The sequence below is a fragment of the Thamnophis sirtalis genome, unplaced genomic scaffold, assembly GCF_051295495.1.
Source record: "Thamnophis sirtalis isolate CommonGarterSnake01/CBP01778 unplaced genomic scaffold, rThaSir2_p1.2 scaffold_4, whole genome shotgun sequence".
In the NCBI taxonomy this organism is placed as follows: domain Eukaryota; kingdom Metazoa; phylum Chordata; class Lepidosauria; order Squamata; family Natricidae; genus Thamnophis; species Thamnophis sirtalis.
Window position 1 is genome coordinate 38611073 of NW_028261384.1, and position 12832 is coordinate 38623904.

General features: G+C 39.4%; 1 protein-coding gene across 1 annotated transcript in view; it reads right to left on the bottom strand.

The window, feature by feature from the left end:
* POLR1F (RNA polymerase I subunit F) overlaps positions 1-12832 on the bottom strand; it is an 83870-nt gene that overhangs the window by 1158 nt on the left and 69880 nt on the right. The gene's annotated exons all lie outside the window — the stretch shown is intronic.

Here is a 12832-nt window from a genome sequence, read left to right on the forward strand (position 1 = left end):
TAGGACAAAGGCAGGAGGAACGATCAGCATGTGATTTAAGACAGCCTGTCAAACTACAATTGCTAATCTACTGCTCAGGGAAGTTCTGTCTATATATGGTCAAATCCTGGGCGTCATTGGGTAAGGCACATCTAGAGTGAACTACCAGGATGTTATGTTGTACTATCAGGATGTTATGGAGTACTATCAGGATGTTCTGTACTTTAGGGGTTTGTTTTTTCCTATGTGGTTCAGTGTGGCTGCGCATGCCCTGTTATGCACTGGGCCATGGGTGACCACTACGCCTACACAAGGAGTTATATGACAACACTCCACTCGGACAGTGACAAAACTTGGGGCCGGTCACGAGGAACTTCAGGAATGGGAACAAAATCCTGGCCAAACACTACATGGAAAGGGGTGAACCCAGTGCTGCTATGCACAGAATTATTATAAGCCACCTCCGCGTGCAGCAACAAATCCACCTAATCATCTTGCTGGTAGTTGATGAAAAAATGTAAATATTGTTCTAGTACAGAATTAGTGGGCAGAGCTTAATCCCTGGGCAGAGCCAATCCGCTTCAGAAACTCCTTCCAGAAAACGGAGGTGAATTGCACACCTCTGTCCGAAATGATGCAGTTGGGCACCCTATGTAAGCGGTAAATGTGGGAGATGAACATCTTAGCAAGAGTCTTAGCAGAAGGAATCTTGGAACAAGGGATGAAATGGACCTGCTTGGAGAACAAGTTGGTAATAACCCAGATAACAGTGTGCCCCTCTCAGGAAGTTCGACAATGAAATCCATAGAGATCTCCTTCCAAGGGGCGACAGGGCGAGCTACAGCTTGGAGCAATCCCTGTGGTTTTCCCGGCGGGCGTTTAGCAGCAGCACAAATGGAACAACTGGCAACATATCGTTCAATGTCCTTTTTCAAAGAAGCCCACCAAAACTGTCTCTTGACGAGATGGAGCATTTTAACGAAACCAAAATGCCCTGCCATTCGGGAATCATGAGCCCGCTGAAGAACAATGAGTCGAAGAGATGCAGGAACATAAAGTTTCGCCTCATCCAGGGCAACTCATCTCTCATAGTGCATTCATTCACATACTGCCGGAATCAATTATCATCAGGGAGAGCTTTCTTCAGGTTGGAAAGAAAGTCCTGAGACATCTCTACTTTAGAACGTGCTTGATTCCTAGTAACAACCGGAGCAGCGAGGTTTGTCATGGGAATGGCAGGCTGGACCACACTGAGTTTAGAGCAGTTGTATTGAGGAAGCCTGGATAAAGCATCAGCCATAAAAAAATTTCCCACTGGAATGTATTTCAGGGTGAAATTAAACCGATTGAAATGCTGAGCCCAGCGCATCTGTTTAGGAGAAAGTTTTCTGGGAGTCCTCAAAGCCTCCAAATTCTTATGGTCAGTCCACATCTCGAATGGGTGTTTGGCGCTTTCCAGAAAATGGCGCCAAGTGGCCAAAACCCAACAAACAGCAAACGCTTCTTTCTCCCAAATGGCCCAACGTCTCTCTGTGTCAGTTAGTTTGCGAGAGGGGTATGCGCAGGGTTGTAAATTACCTTGACTATTGGCTTGAAGCAATACGGCCCCCACAGCCATGTGACTGGCGTCAGCTTGAACCACAAAAGGCGCACCCATGTCCAGGTGTTTGAGATCTATTTCCTCTGCAAAAAGCCGCTTTAATTTCTCGAAGGCAGCTTGACATTCCATGGTCCAATCCAGCGGCTTGCTAGGCTTGGGTTTCGCCCCACCTTTGGACTTCAGAAGGTTAGTTATGAGAAGAGCTATCTTAGCAAAAGAGGGGATGAACTGGCGATAGAAATTGGCAAAACCCAAAATTTTTTGCAATTGCCTGCATGTACAAGGGGCCTCCCACTCAGTGACTGCTTTCACTTTAGTGGGGTCCATCTCAACACCCTCGTGGGAGATACAATAGCCCAGGTAGTCAACCTTCTCCTGATGGAATTCACACTTGGACAATTTGGCGTAAAGCTCAGCTGCCCGAAGTTTCTTCAGCACAGTATGAACCAGTTTTATGTGCTCCTCATGTGTTTCGTTTAAATAAGGATATCATCTAAATATACGATAATGCCCTTGTAAATATGGTCATGTAAAACCTCATTAATTAGCTGCATGAAGACTGCAGGCACCCCCTGTAGGCCAAACGGCATCACACAAAATTGGAAACAGCCAAGGGGCAGTTGAAAGCCATTTTCCATTCGTCTCCCTCTTTAATATGGACTCTATAATACGCTTCCCTTAAATGCAACTTAGTGAAGATGCGGCCCTTCCCCAATTGGGCCAGCATGTCCTTCATCAGTGGCAACGGGTAGAGGTTTTAAGATGATATCCCATTCAAGTTTTTAAAATTAATACACAATCTAAGGGAGCCATCTTTCTTCTCCCTGAACAACACAAGAGCCGCTACCTTGGGTCTTGCCGGTTCAATTAACCCACTCTCCAAATTCTTATAGATGAATCTTCTCATTTCCTCCATTTCCCTTGGGGACATTGAATATATTTGGGGCTTTGGAAGCTTCATCCCAGGTAAAATATCAATGGTGCAATCAGTGGTCCTGTGGGGGGAGGGTAGTTTATCAGAAGATTTTTCACTAAACACTCCTCTAAGATCCCAGTACTCCTTTGGTATTCTCTCCTCCCCTTTGATTCTCCCCTGCCCCCTGGCTGCCAATGTAGGGCTAGTAGCAGCAGAATCTGAAGTCTCAATCTCCCGTTCAGGGGGTATGTTTGTGCGAATACGTAACCAACCCTTTCTCCAGTTAATGCGAGGGTTCCATTTACGAAGCCAGGGGAGTCCCAAAATAAGGGACCTGTCCATGCCAGGTGCCACAATAACAGTTATTAACTCCTAATGGGTCCCCATCTTCATCTCTATGGGCTCAGTAGAAAAATGAGCAGGACCACCTCCTGCAATAGAACCATCAATTTGGCAAAAAACAATAGGGGTTTTCAAAGTCCTCAATTTTAAGCCAAGTTTCTCCACTATTTCAGGACTTATCATACAGCAAGAACATCCAGAATCAAGGAGAGCTAAAAGTTTCTCCATCGTGCCAGAAGATGGCACTCTCAGTTCAATTGGGATAGGACTCCTCCTCATCCGATTCGTCAGACAAGCTGGGGCTGATGCCTCCCTCCTCCTCCGGCTGGAAATGCTGGGGAACATTTTCAGCGGCGAACGCAGCTTCCCTCTTCTTGTCCGGGGCCTTTATTGCTGTTCCCTCTCTCTGGTAAGGGGGGTGGGGCGGTCTGAGCCAATTTTACGTGGCAATTTATGGCACAATGGCCTTCCTTCCCACATCAGAAACAAGTGAAAGGCTTGGCTTTGCCTGTGAAACCTCCTTTTCCCTCACTCCTGGGGCAGAGGGGGGGGTTGGGGCTGCTGGGGGGGATTTCTCCATATCTCCCTCCTTCATGCATTGAAGCCTGGCTAAATCCAACTCAACGTCTGCCGCGTGTTCATACCAAGCAGTTACATGGCGGGGAAGGCATCTGTTTATGCACTGTTGGTATATTTTTTCATTCAATCCCTCAGCAAACTGATCCAGCAAAACCTCTTCCGACCACCCCCTCATATAAGCTGACAACTCTTGAAATTCCTGGACATAATCTGGCACAGATTTGTTTCCCTGCTTCAGAGCCATAAATTTCAGGCGCCTGCGTCTCTCAGTCAATGGGTCATCAAACCTCCTTCTCATGGCTGCCATAAAGTCATTAAAATTCCTCAGGAGAGGGGAATTGCATTTGTATAGGCCGACCATCCATTCGGCTGCCTTCTTCTCTAAGGACATCAACACCATTCTCACTTTCATTTCATCTGTTTCTAAATCAGGTCCATAGATTTCCATATAATTCCAGACCTGAATTATAAAAAGCCCAACAGGCTTATAAATGAAAACATGCAAACTCATCATAAATTTAGAATAGACTTGTTCACTTCAATGTGTAACTCAAACATTTTGTGTGTACATACATGCTTTCTGACTTATCACTTCTTCTCAATTAATGCTCATTATTTATTATCCTTATTGAATAGCAAGTGTACAATTTTTCATCATAGTTCATTGACTCCTCCTACATAAATCTTTTTTATCCAGAAAATAATTGTTCTGGCAAATTCTGTGGTTGGGGATTTTTTAAGCTACTGTAGTGATTGTCAGAGAACTCAGAGCTGATGATAGTGGATGATGGGACACAGGCCTAAGGTAACCAGATTTTCAGATTGGTAAAGAGGGACACCATTGACCGGGGCGGGGGGGGGACTTGATTAAAAATTTTATATTTTGTCAAAAGGCCACATGACCGCAGGACACTGAAACCATCATAAATACAAATCTGTTGCCAAACATCAAAATTTTGATCACGTGACCATGAAGATGCTGCAACGGTCGCTAAGTGTGAAAAATGGTCATCAGTCGCTTTTTTCAATGCCATTGTAACTTTGGTTACTAAACCCATTATACCACCTTTCTTGCCACAATTCTTAAGTGAATAACTGCAGCTGATAAGTTAGTAACATAAGTGAATCTGGTTTCCCCATTTGACTTTGTCAAAAGGTCACAAAAGGCAATTACATGACCCCAGGACACTGAAACCATCATAAATACGAATCTGTTGCCAAACATCGAAATTTTGATCACGTGACCATGAGGATGCTGCAACGGTCTCTAAGTGTGAAAAATGGTCGCTAAGTGTGACAAATAATCATCAGTAACTTTTTTCAATGCCATTGTAACTTGGTCACTAAATGAACTGTTTGAAAGCTAAGGCTAGCTTGCATTATAATGCCTTATGCTAGCTTACATTTTCAAGAGAGAGAAGCTAAACTCCTAAACACACAAGGAATTTGTCTTTGGTGAATATGCTCTCAGTGTACATAAAGAAAAATAAAATAGAATACATTCATCAAGAATCATAAGCTACAACATTTAGTGATAGTCACTAAAGCCTGGAGGATTGTTCCCTCTGTGCTTCTTCAAAACAGTATATGTTAGAATAGAATAACAGAGTTGAGAGGCACCTTGGAGATTTTCTAGTCCAACCCCCTGTTTAGGAAGGAAATCCTACATCATTTCAGACAAATGGTTATCCAGCATCTTTTTAAAAACTTCCAGTGTTGGAACATTCACAACTTCTCTCCTTGATTAGTTTCCACCCATTGCTTCTTGTTCTACCCTCACGTACCTTGGAGAATAGCTTGACTCCCTCTTCTTTGTGTCAACCCCTGAGATATTGGAACACTGCTATCATGTCTCTCCTAGTCCTTCTTTTCATTAAACTAGACATACCTAGTTCCAGAAACAGTTCCTCATATGTTTTGGCCTCCAGTCCCCTAATCATCTTTGTTGCTCTTCTGACTTGTGATCTTTTTCTCCTTTATGATCACTGCACCATCCTCATGACCACATGGTCAAAATTTGCTTGGCACCTGGCATGTGTTCATGATAGTTGCAGTATCAAAGATTATGCAATCACCATTTGGACTTGTTGGAAACCACCACCCAGCTGGTTTCCAACAAGCAAAGTGACCGGGAAAAGCCAAACTTGCTTAATGATTGCATGGTTCACTCAACAATTGCAGTGGCTCACTTAACAAATGTGGAAAGAAAGGTCACGAAATAAGGAACCGTCTTGCTTCACAATGGAAATTTTAGGGTCAATTGTGGTTGTAAATCGAGGTCTAGCTGTACAGTATATGGAAATAATCCCAGTCCCTTAAAATTGAAGTGTGTTTGCCTTGCATCCTAAACAACAAAATATCCAACCATTTTTTTCTTAAATATTTTAAGCAAATGTTGTACAAAATCTCCCAATGCAATAAGCTTAACACTGTATCCTGAAGTGTTGGAATATAGTATGTGAAAATAGCAATGAATTTAAATGTATGAATTTAAAACTAAGTTTGGAGCTATTGTTTATTAGCCAATGTTGCACTCTATTTTATACAAAATGCTTCCGTATCAGAAAACACCCATGTTCTTCTATTCCAGACACCTGTAATGACCCCAAAGGACAGCTATTTGTCTATGACCTTCTATAACAAATTAATGGCTTTATACAGAGATACAATAATGTTGGTTTTGTTTTTAATATGTTGTCTTTGTCTCGTTCCTCCCTTCCCTTGTTTTTTGTGAGCCACCTGGAGTCCTCCGGGAGTGGGCGGCATACAAGACAAATAAATAAATAGACAAATAAATAAATAAAATAATATCAACACCCAACTCTGCTCACTGGGTAGTTTCAGACAACTGCTATTTGAGGAGAAGTTTTAGAAGTTACTTGCAATCTTGTGGCAAGTTTGCTGTTTAATCTGCTAGTTTTGCAAAAGGACAAACTACACAGCAGTAAAAAATAATTCCTGTTGCTCAATGCAGCTGTGCTGAACTGCTTTCCGGGCACGATTTGGAAGAGATTTGGTCACAGTAGATCAAATATGGATAAGAGAGCCAGTTTGCCTAGTAGTGGTTCAGGCACCAGACAAGAAATCAGGAGTTTCTAGTTCCATTTTAGGCATAAAAACCTGCTTGGATGAAATGAGGCCAGTCACTCTTTTTCCCCCTTCTTTCCTTCCTTCCTCCTTTCCTTCCTTCCTTCCTCCTTTCCTTCCTTCTTTTCCTTCCTTCCTTCTTTCCTTCCCTCTTTCTTTCCTTTCCTTCCTTCTTTCCTTCCTTCCCTAACTTTCTCCCCCTCTCCCTTTCTCTGTTGTGGGGAGTCGGAAGGAGCATTAGATCTGCTCACCACCTTAAAAGTGGGATTTTTTAAAAAATTGCTTTTTTTTAAAGTGATTTCAGCTGGGATGCCTTTAGTACTCGCACCATCCGTCCTCCCATCCACCTTCCAAAAGTTGATTTAAAAAGCCAACAATCCGCGCCCACTTCTCCAGCGTTCCTGATTCAGGGGCAGAGTCCAAGACAGGTGCCTGGGTGCTCCCTGTTCCCCCCTCAAGGCTTCGCATTAAAGCCAAAAACGACCTCCACAGAGATGGCTCTGGGGGAGAGCAGCTTTCACCTATAGCCTTGGGGGGAGGGGAGTGTTTGCAACCCTGCCCTGCTTGGCGCCCCTCGTTGCTTGAAATTGGCGGGGAATGCAGGAGGCCCAAATAAGAGGCAGGCTCAGCCTCCACTGGGATGGAGCAAGCAGAAAGAAAGGCAAAAGTGGGAGGGGAATGGGACTTCGCTGGTGGTTGCAAAGCAACCTTCCCCTGATTGCCTTCCCCCGATTGCCTTCCCCCAATGCCCCCCAACCCTTTCAAAAGCCACCCCCATCGCCAGTCTCTCCCAACCGGATCCCCGCCTGCCTCCCCTTGGCTCACCCGGAGGCTGATCCGCTTGGCCCAGGACTGAGCCTCCTCCTTGCCTTGCAGCACTGCCGCCACCGGAAAGCCATCGTTCTCCCTGCAGAGGGAGGGAAACCACTGCCCTATAAAGGCCACATTGGGAATGACACTTCAGAGAAATAAAAACATTTTTTAATGGCGTCCTTTTTAAAATTGATTTTCTTTCTTTTGGAAAATCGGGACTTTTTGAACACACCACGGGACACAGGACAAATTATTAAAAATCGTGACTGTTCCACCAAAAGCGGGACATCTGGTCACCTTACACAGGCCTTAAGAGGAATATAAGACAGTCAGTTTCCCATCAATAACCATGCAAATCCATTAGAAATTGATAACAGAATTTATTTATTTATTTATTTGTTCATTCATCCATTCATTATGAAATTTATATGCTACCTCACCAAGAGACGACTCTAGTGGCTTACAATAAGTAAAAGCAACAGAGTACAAAATAAAAATATTCCATTAATAAATATTAGCAATAAAACTAAGGGAGAAAGTTTCACCTGGATGGAGATACTGTAGAATAATCTTAATCCATTATCCATCTCCAGTTGGCCCCACTTCTATCAGACCACCAGGACAATTGTGAGAGACAGGATTTCAGGCCCTTTCTTATAGCCAAGAGACTGGTATGAATCTCACTTCAAGGGTTACAATACTCCAAAGGGCAGACTTGTCTGCAGTTTCCATAGAGAAATTTAATGCGGTTCCTAAACAAATCTGTTACTCACTTTACCAGAAGAAGAAATAAAAAAACCTTCTATTGGCAAGACCTTAAGAAACAATGTGAAAATAAATAAAGATTTAATTTGCAGTTATGAGCTATCTAATTAATGGAAGTGTTTTGTATTCCTGTCCAAAACAATATAGCATGTATTTTCAGCACTTAGATCTAAATATGTTCAAATAAAGGCTACATAACTTTTTGACATGGATACTTTACTTTTCTACATTGATCAGAAGGTAAGACTTGATACTCTTAATCAAGTCTTCTAACTCTATAATTCTATGATTTTTAACATAATGAAATGAAGAATTTAGCAATTAAACCAAATATATTATAATATGGGCATTACTTATCATTTAAAATGAGATGTTAAGTTTTGTTTTCTAATTATTATTTTTCTTATTTCCCCTGCAGCTGTGCTTGCTATCACCCTTAGTCATATCATCCATCATCCAGCTACTGAAGCCAACTCCCTGCAACAAAGAGACACTTGTAAGTTTATATTGCTGCCATAAATTTTTGGACAATGAAAGTTCTTTGGGGGAAAAAAAAAGAACTCTGTAACTCCTGGATATACTGCACAATCCAGATCATCAAATAACCTCCATGCTGGGATTTGTGGAATGTTCCATCTTTAGTCAAAACTGGAGACCTAATAAATTAATAATTCTATAGTGCACATTGTAAACATGAAAATCACTGGGTCAATAGAAGACCTCCATTTACTGAAGGAAGAGAGCTATTTTTCAACTTCAGAATACTACAAGTAAAGTTTTCCAAGTTTACATGAGGAAAAAGAAAATATTAATTCATTGTATAAAATGTAGTTTTATAAAAATAGTAGTTTAGAATTAGTTTTTGAGTACCTATTGTGGTTTGCAGTATTTGATGAAATCAAGTTTTGAAAAATAGTTTGTATAATCAGACCTCCTGAAACAACATCTAATTTTACATCTCAATTCACATGTTTCTTCAGAAGTTCTGTTGAACTTTAATTTTGAATATCACCATCTAAGTATTCATTGCTTTAGACTTATCCAGCAGCACTAACGGCAAGAAGATATTTATTTTAAAATAAAATTTCTTTGTCAGCACTATGAGTACTATACAATTCAGAAGTTAGACAACAATGCTTCCACTATTCTTAATTTGATACATAGTCAAGGATTCATGGATTCAAACATCATTAATTATAATACAACTGTTTGTTTCTGGGGGAGGGACCCTGGTTTGAATATAATACAGGTAATCTTTGACCACAATTGAACCCAAAATCTTTCCTGTTAAGTAAGTCAGTTAGTAAGTGAGTTTTGTCCATTTTACAACCTTTTATGTCACAATTGTTAAGGGAATCACTGCAGCTGTTAAGTTAGCAGCATGGTTGTTAAGTGCATTAGGATTCTTCGTTGACTTTGCTTCTCAGAAGGTTGCAAAAGGTGATCACATGACCTTGGGACTCTGCAACTGTCATAAATACATGCCAATTGCCGAGCATCTGAATCTTGAACACATAACCACAGGGAAGCTTTAATGATCGTAAGTGTTAAAACAGTTATAGAATTCCCACCAACAGCCAAGGTCCATATTAGAAGTTAGTGAAAGCTTGCCTACTCCTGCCTTTAATATCATCACTTAGTGATGGTGACTACATGGTTTCAAAATGTGGATCTTAGTCCACATTTTGTGTTAATTCTTAGTAACTACAGAAATGAAGTGAAAATCATAAACATGGGTTAATACTATTAATTTTGAACTTTTAAGTCACACATGACTTCTATTCCAATGTCTTAGAACTTCTTCATGTGAATCAAGAAGTTTATCCCACTGAATTAGGTGTGCATTTCAAATGAGCTTAGGATGGCAACCCTAAGATTCTTTGGGTGTCATAACACAATTTACGGAAAGTAATAGCACTGTATTTTTTTTTCAAAAATATGTATTTCTGAAATTCTAATCTTTACATTTTTCATTCCCATTTTTGATGATAAATACAATTTTTTTAGGATGCCAAAAGCAATGTCACTTATATGTATTAGCAGATATGATTTTTATCATATGGTGCAATTACTGATTTATAGTTAGCAACAACAAGAGTTATTGATATATGTATTAGATATCTATGGGGGACATCAAAGTAAACAACCAATTTTCTAGGTCAAGACTTACACATGTCCTAGATTATAATTCTGACAACCTTCACAAAATATAGTAATAAGTTAGGAATTCAAGAGAATGGTATACCCATAGATACAACAAAAGAATAATATTTTCATATATTAAAAAATCTACAAAATAACAAGAAGACATTAAATTAATAAATTTTGATCTTCACATGCTGTCTTCTCTAACAATATTATAACAGACATAAATCATAGTCTGCAGTCACCTGATAATGTTATTCAAAGAACACCTTACATTATAGGAATATTTATTGTCCATAATGTCCCATTTCATTTTCTGTTGATAGTTTCTCTCTACAATAATTAGTCTGGAGGACAGTGACCTATCCAGAATGTTCTTCCATAACTGAGCTGCCATCACTCCTCCAACCAAATTGGTCATTTTTGTCTTGGAGTGCAACATAATTTTGAATGACCTTCTCAATTTTATGGCAGAAATTTTTCTAGTTCTGAACACTCTTCAGAACGATTGAGATTTCTTCCCAATTTCTTCTATCTTGGCCCCTGTAGCACCAGCACATAGCACAGAGTTGCAGTAAGTAGATTTTCATTCACCTTCATTATCATATATCATATCGTAGATGGAGAGTAAAACTGACATGAAATGACTAGAGGAGTTCTATTTTTGTGAAACATGTTTAAGGACATTGTCCTGGTCATTGATATTAAATGGAGTGAAATTAATTATCCAATATGTATTTTACATGACATAGAGCATTATTAAACCTCTCTGGGCCTCTTTGTACATAAATCTAAACTACTCTGAATTAATTGACTGTCAATTAACACAGCTTTGGAGCTCCTGTATGTTCTCCTGTCATGAGTTAGTAAAACATATCATATGGTCAGGGGGAGTTTTTTTTTTTTTGTTTGTCACCTATTTCATCTAATGTCACTGGTTGCTTATGATTTGAACTGGATTTACCAGGTATTGCACAACTGCCATTACTCCCACACTATATCAAGAGGGCTGCAATTTCTATGCTAGAGTTGGTACATTAAATGGGCTTTTATTTAGAAACCAAAAACATGAATTTGATTCCAAACCTGATCTTTGAATCCTGGCAGAGAATTTTACATAGGAATTTGTATTTCAAAGAATCAACCTTATTTACAACCAACTTGCTGCTCAACAGTTCAATATAAATTACAAAAGCATAAGAAATAGGCGTGGCTGCTATGGGCAGTAATGATGTGATCAAAGTAGGTCAAGCAAAAGGTGGAAAATCAAGATATGACTGAAGGCCTCTGCAAAAGGGAAGAAGTAGAGAGGTTTTAATTTCCTTTAAACTTGTATTGAGTTGAAAAAGAGGAAAGAAAAATTATGCTGCAAAAATATCATTTTTCAGAAGATAGTATTTCAAAGGGAAATGTGTTTTAGTTTTAGGAAGATGAGTTTTGGTAAGTTGTAGCACCCCAAGCAATACTATAATGAAGCTCCTGAGTAGTTTTTTAAAAATGGACTCCATGTTATCAGTTGGTTGTATTTTCAGTGGAATAATTAAAACCTTAATGGTTTACTATTAAAAGATATATTTATAGTAATCCATTAAAACTGTGCACAGTAGAAAATCTGAAGAGTAAATAGTTTCATTCTTCCTCTTATTGCAAGCTGCATATTTCAAAGCAAAAAATAGGAAAGTTTTCTTATGGGGAAAGGATTAAATTACAATAATTCAAAGAATTTGGGAAAGAAGTTCTCACTGACTAAGGCGATTCCCATTTTCTTACCTGCATCCTGCAACTGAGAAAGATGACTGGTCCAAGGTCATCCTGTTGGCTTTGTGCCTCGGGGTAACGTTAGAATTCAGTCTCCTGGTTTCCAACCTGGTGCATTAAAGATCAACACCAAACTGACAACCTGATCTAAACTGGAAGCAATGATTGCCTGCTTCTGTACCATCGGCAAAAGTTTAAACATGATCTCCCTGTTTCTAATATGATGCCGTAACACTACACCAAGCTAAAAAAATATATTATTGAAACATACAAGTGATAATATAAATCACATTTAGAACTCAACTTTAGAAAATTTGACAATAAGTCTGATGTGCATTTACTAGCTCTAAGATTATATATGCTACAGTATATGCAACTATGATCTTTCAGATTCCCATTTTCTTAAGTCAATGTTGAAGTCATTAATAGTTAAATTGTGTCTTAAAGGGTTAATGGATATCAGTGACTACTGCTAGCAAAAACACTACATAAAACCAAAATATTGAGGATGTTTCCAGGACAAATTAAACATTTCAGTTCTATGCATATTTATTTGGAATAAGCTCTATTATGTTTATGAATTCTATTTCCCCAAAATTAAGACTGTACCTTTAAAACTGTTTTATTTCAAATAAAGGATTATTTGAGAATTATGTATTCAATTAATTCTTTTTTTTAATCAATGGGGCTTAAAAGTCCTTAATTTTGGATGAGTTGTGTCTTGTCTTATTTTCAATCTATTACTAAAAGTGTAATTATCCTATGTATATGCTTGGGTTTATTGTCGACCTAATGTTGTCCACTTTTGGAAAATTATAGTGCATTCCATAATAAAACATTATAGATTG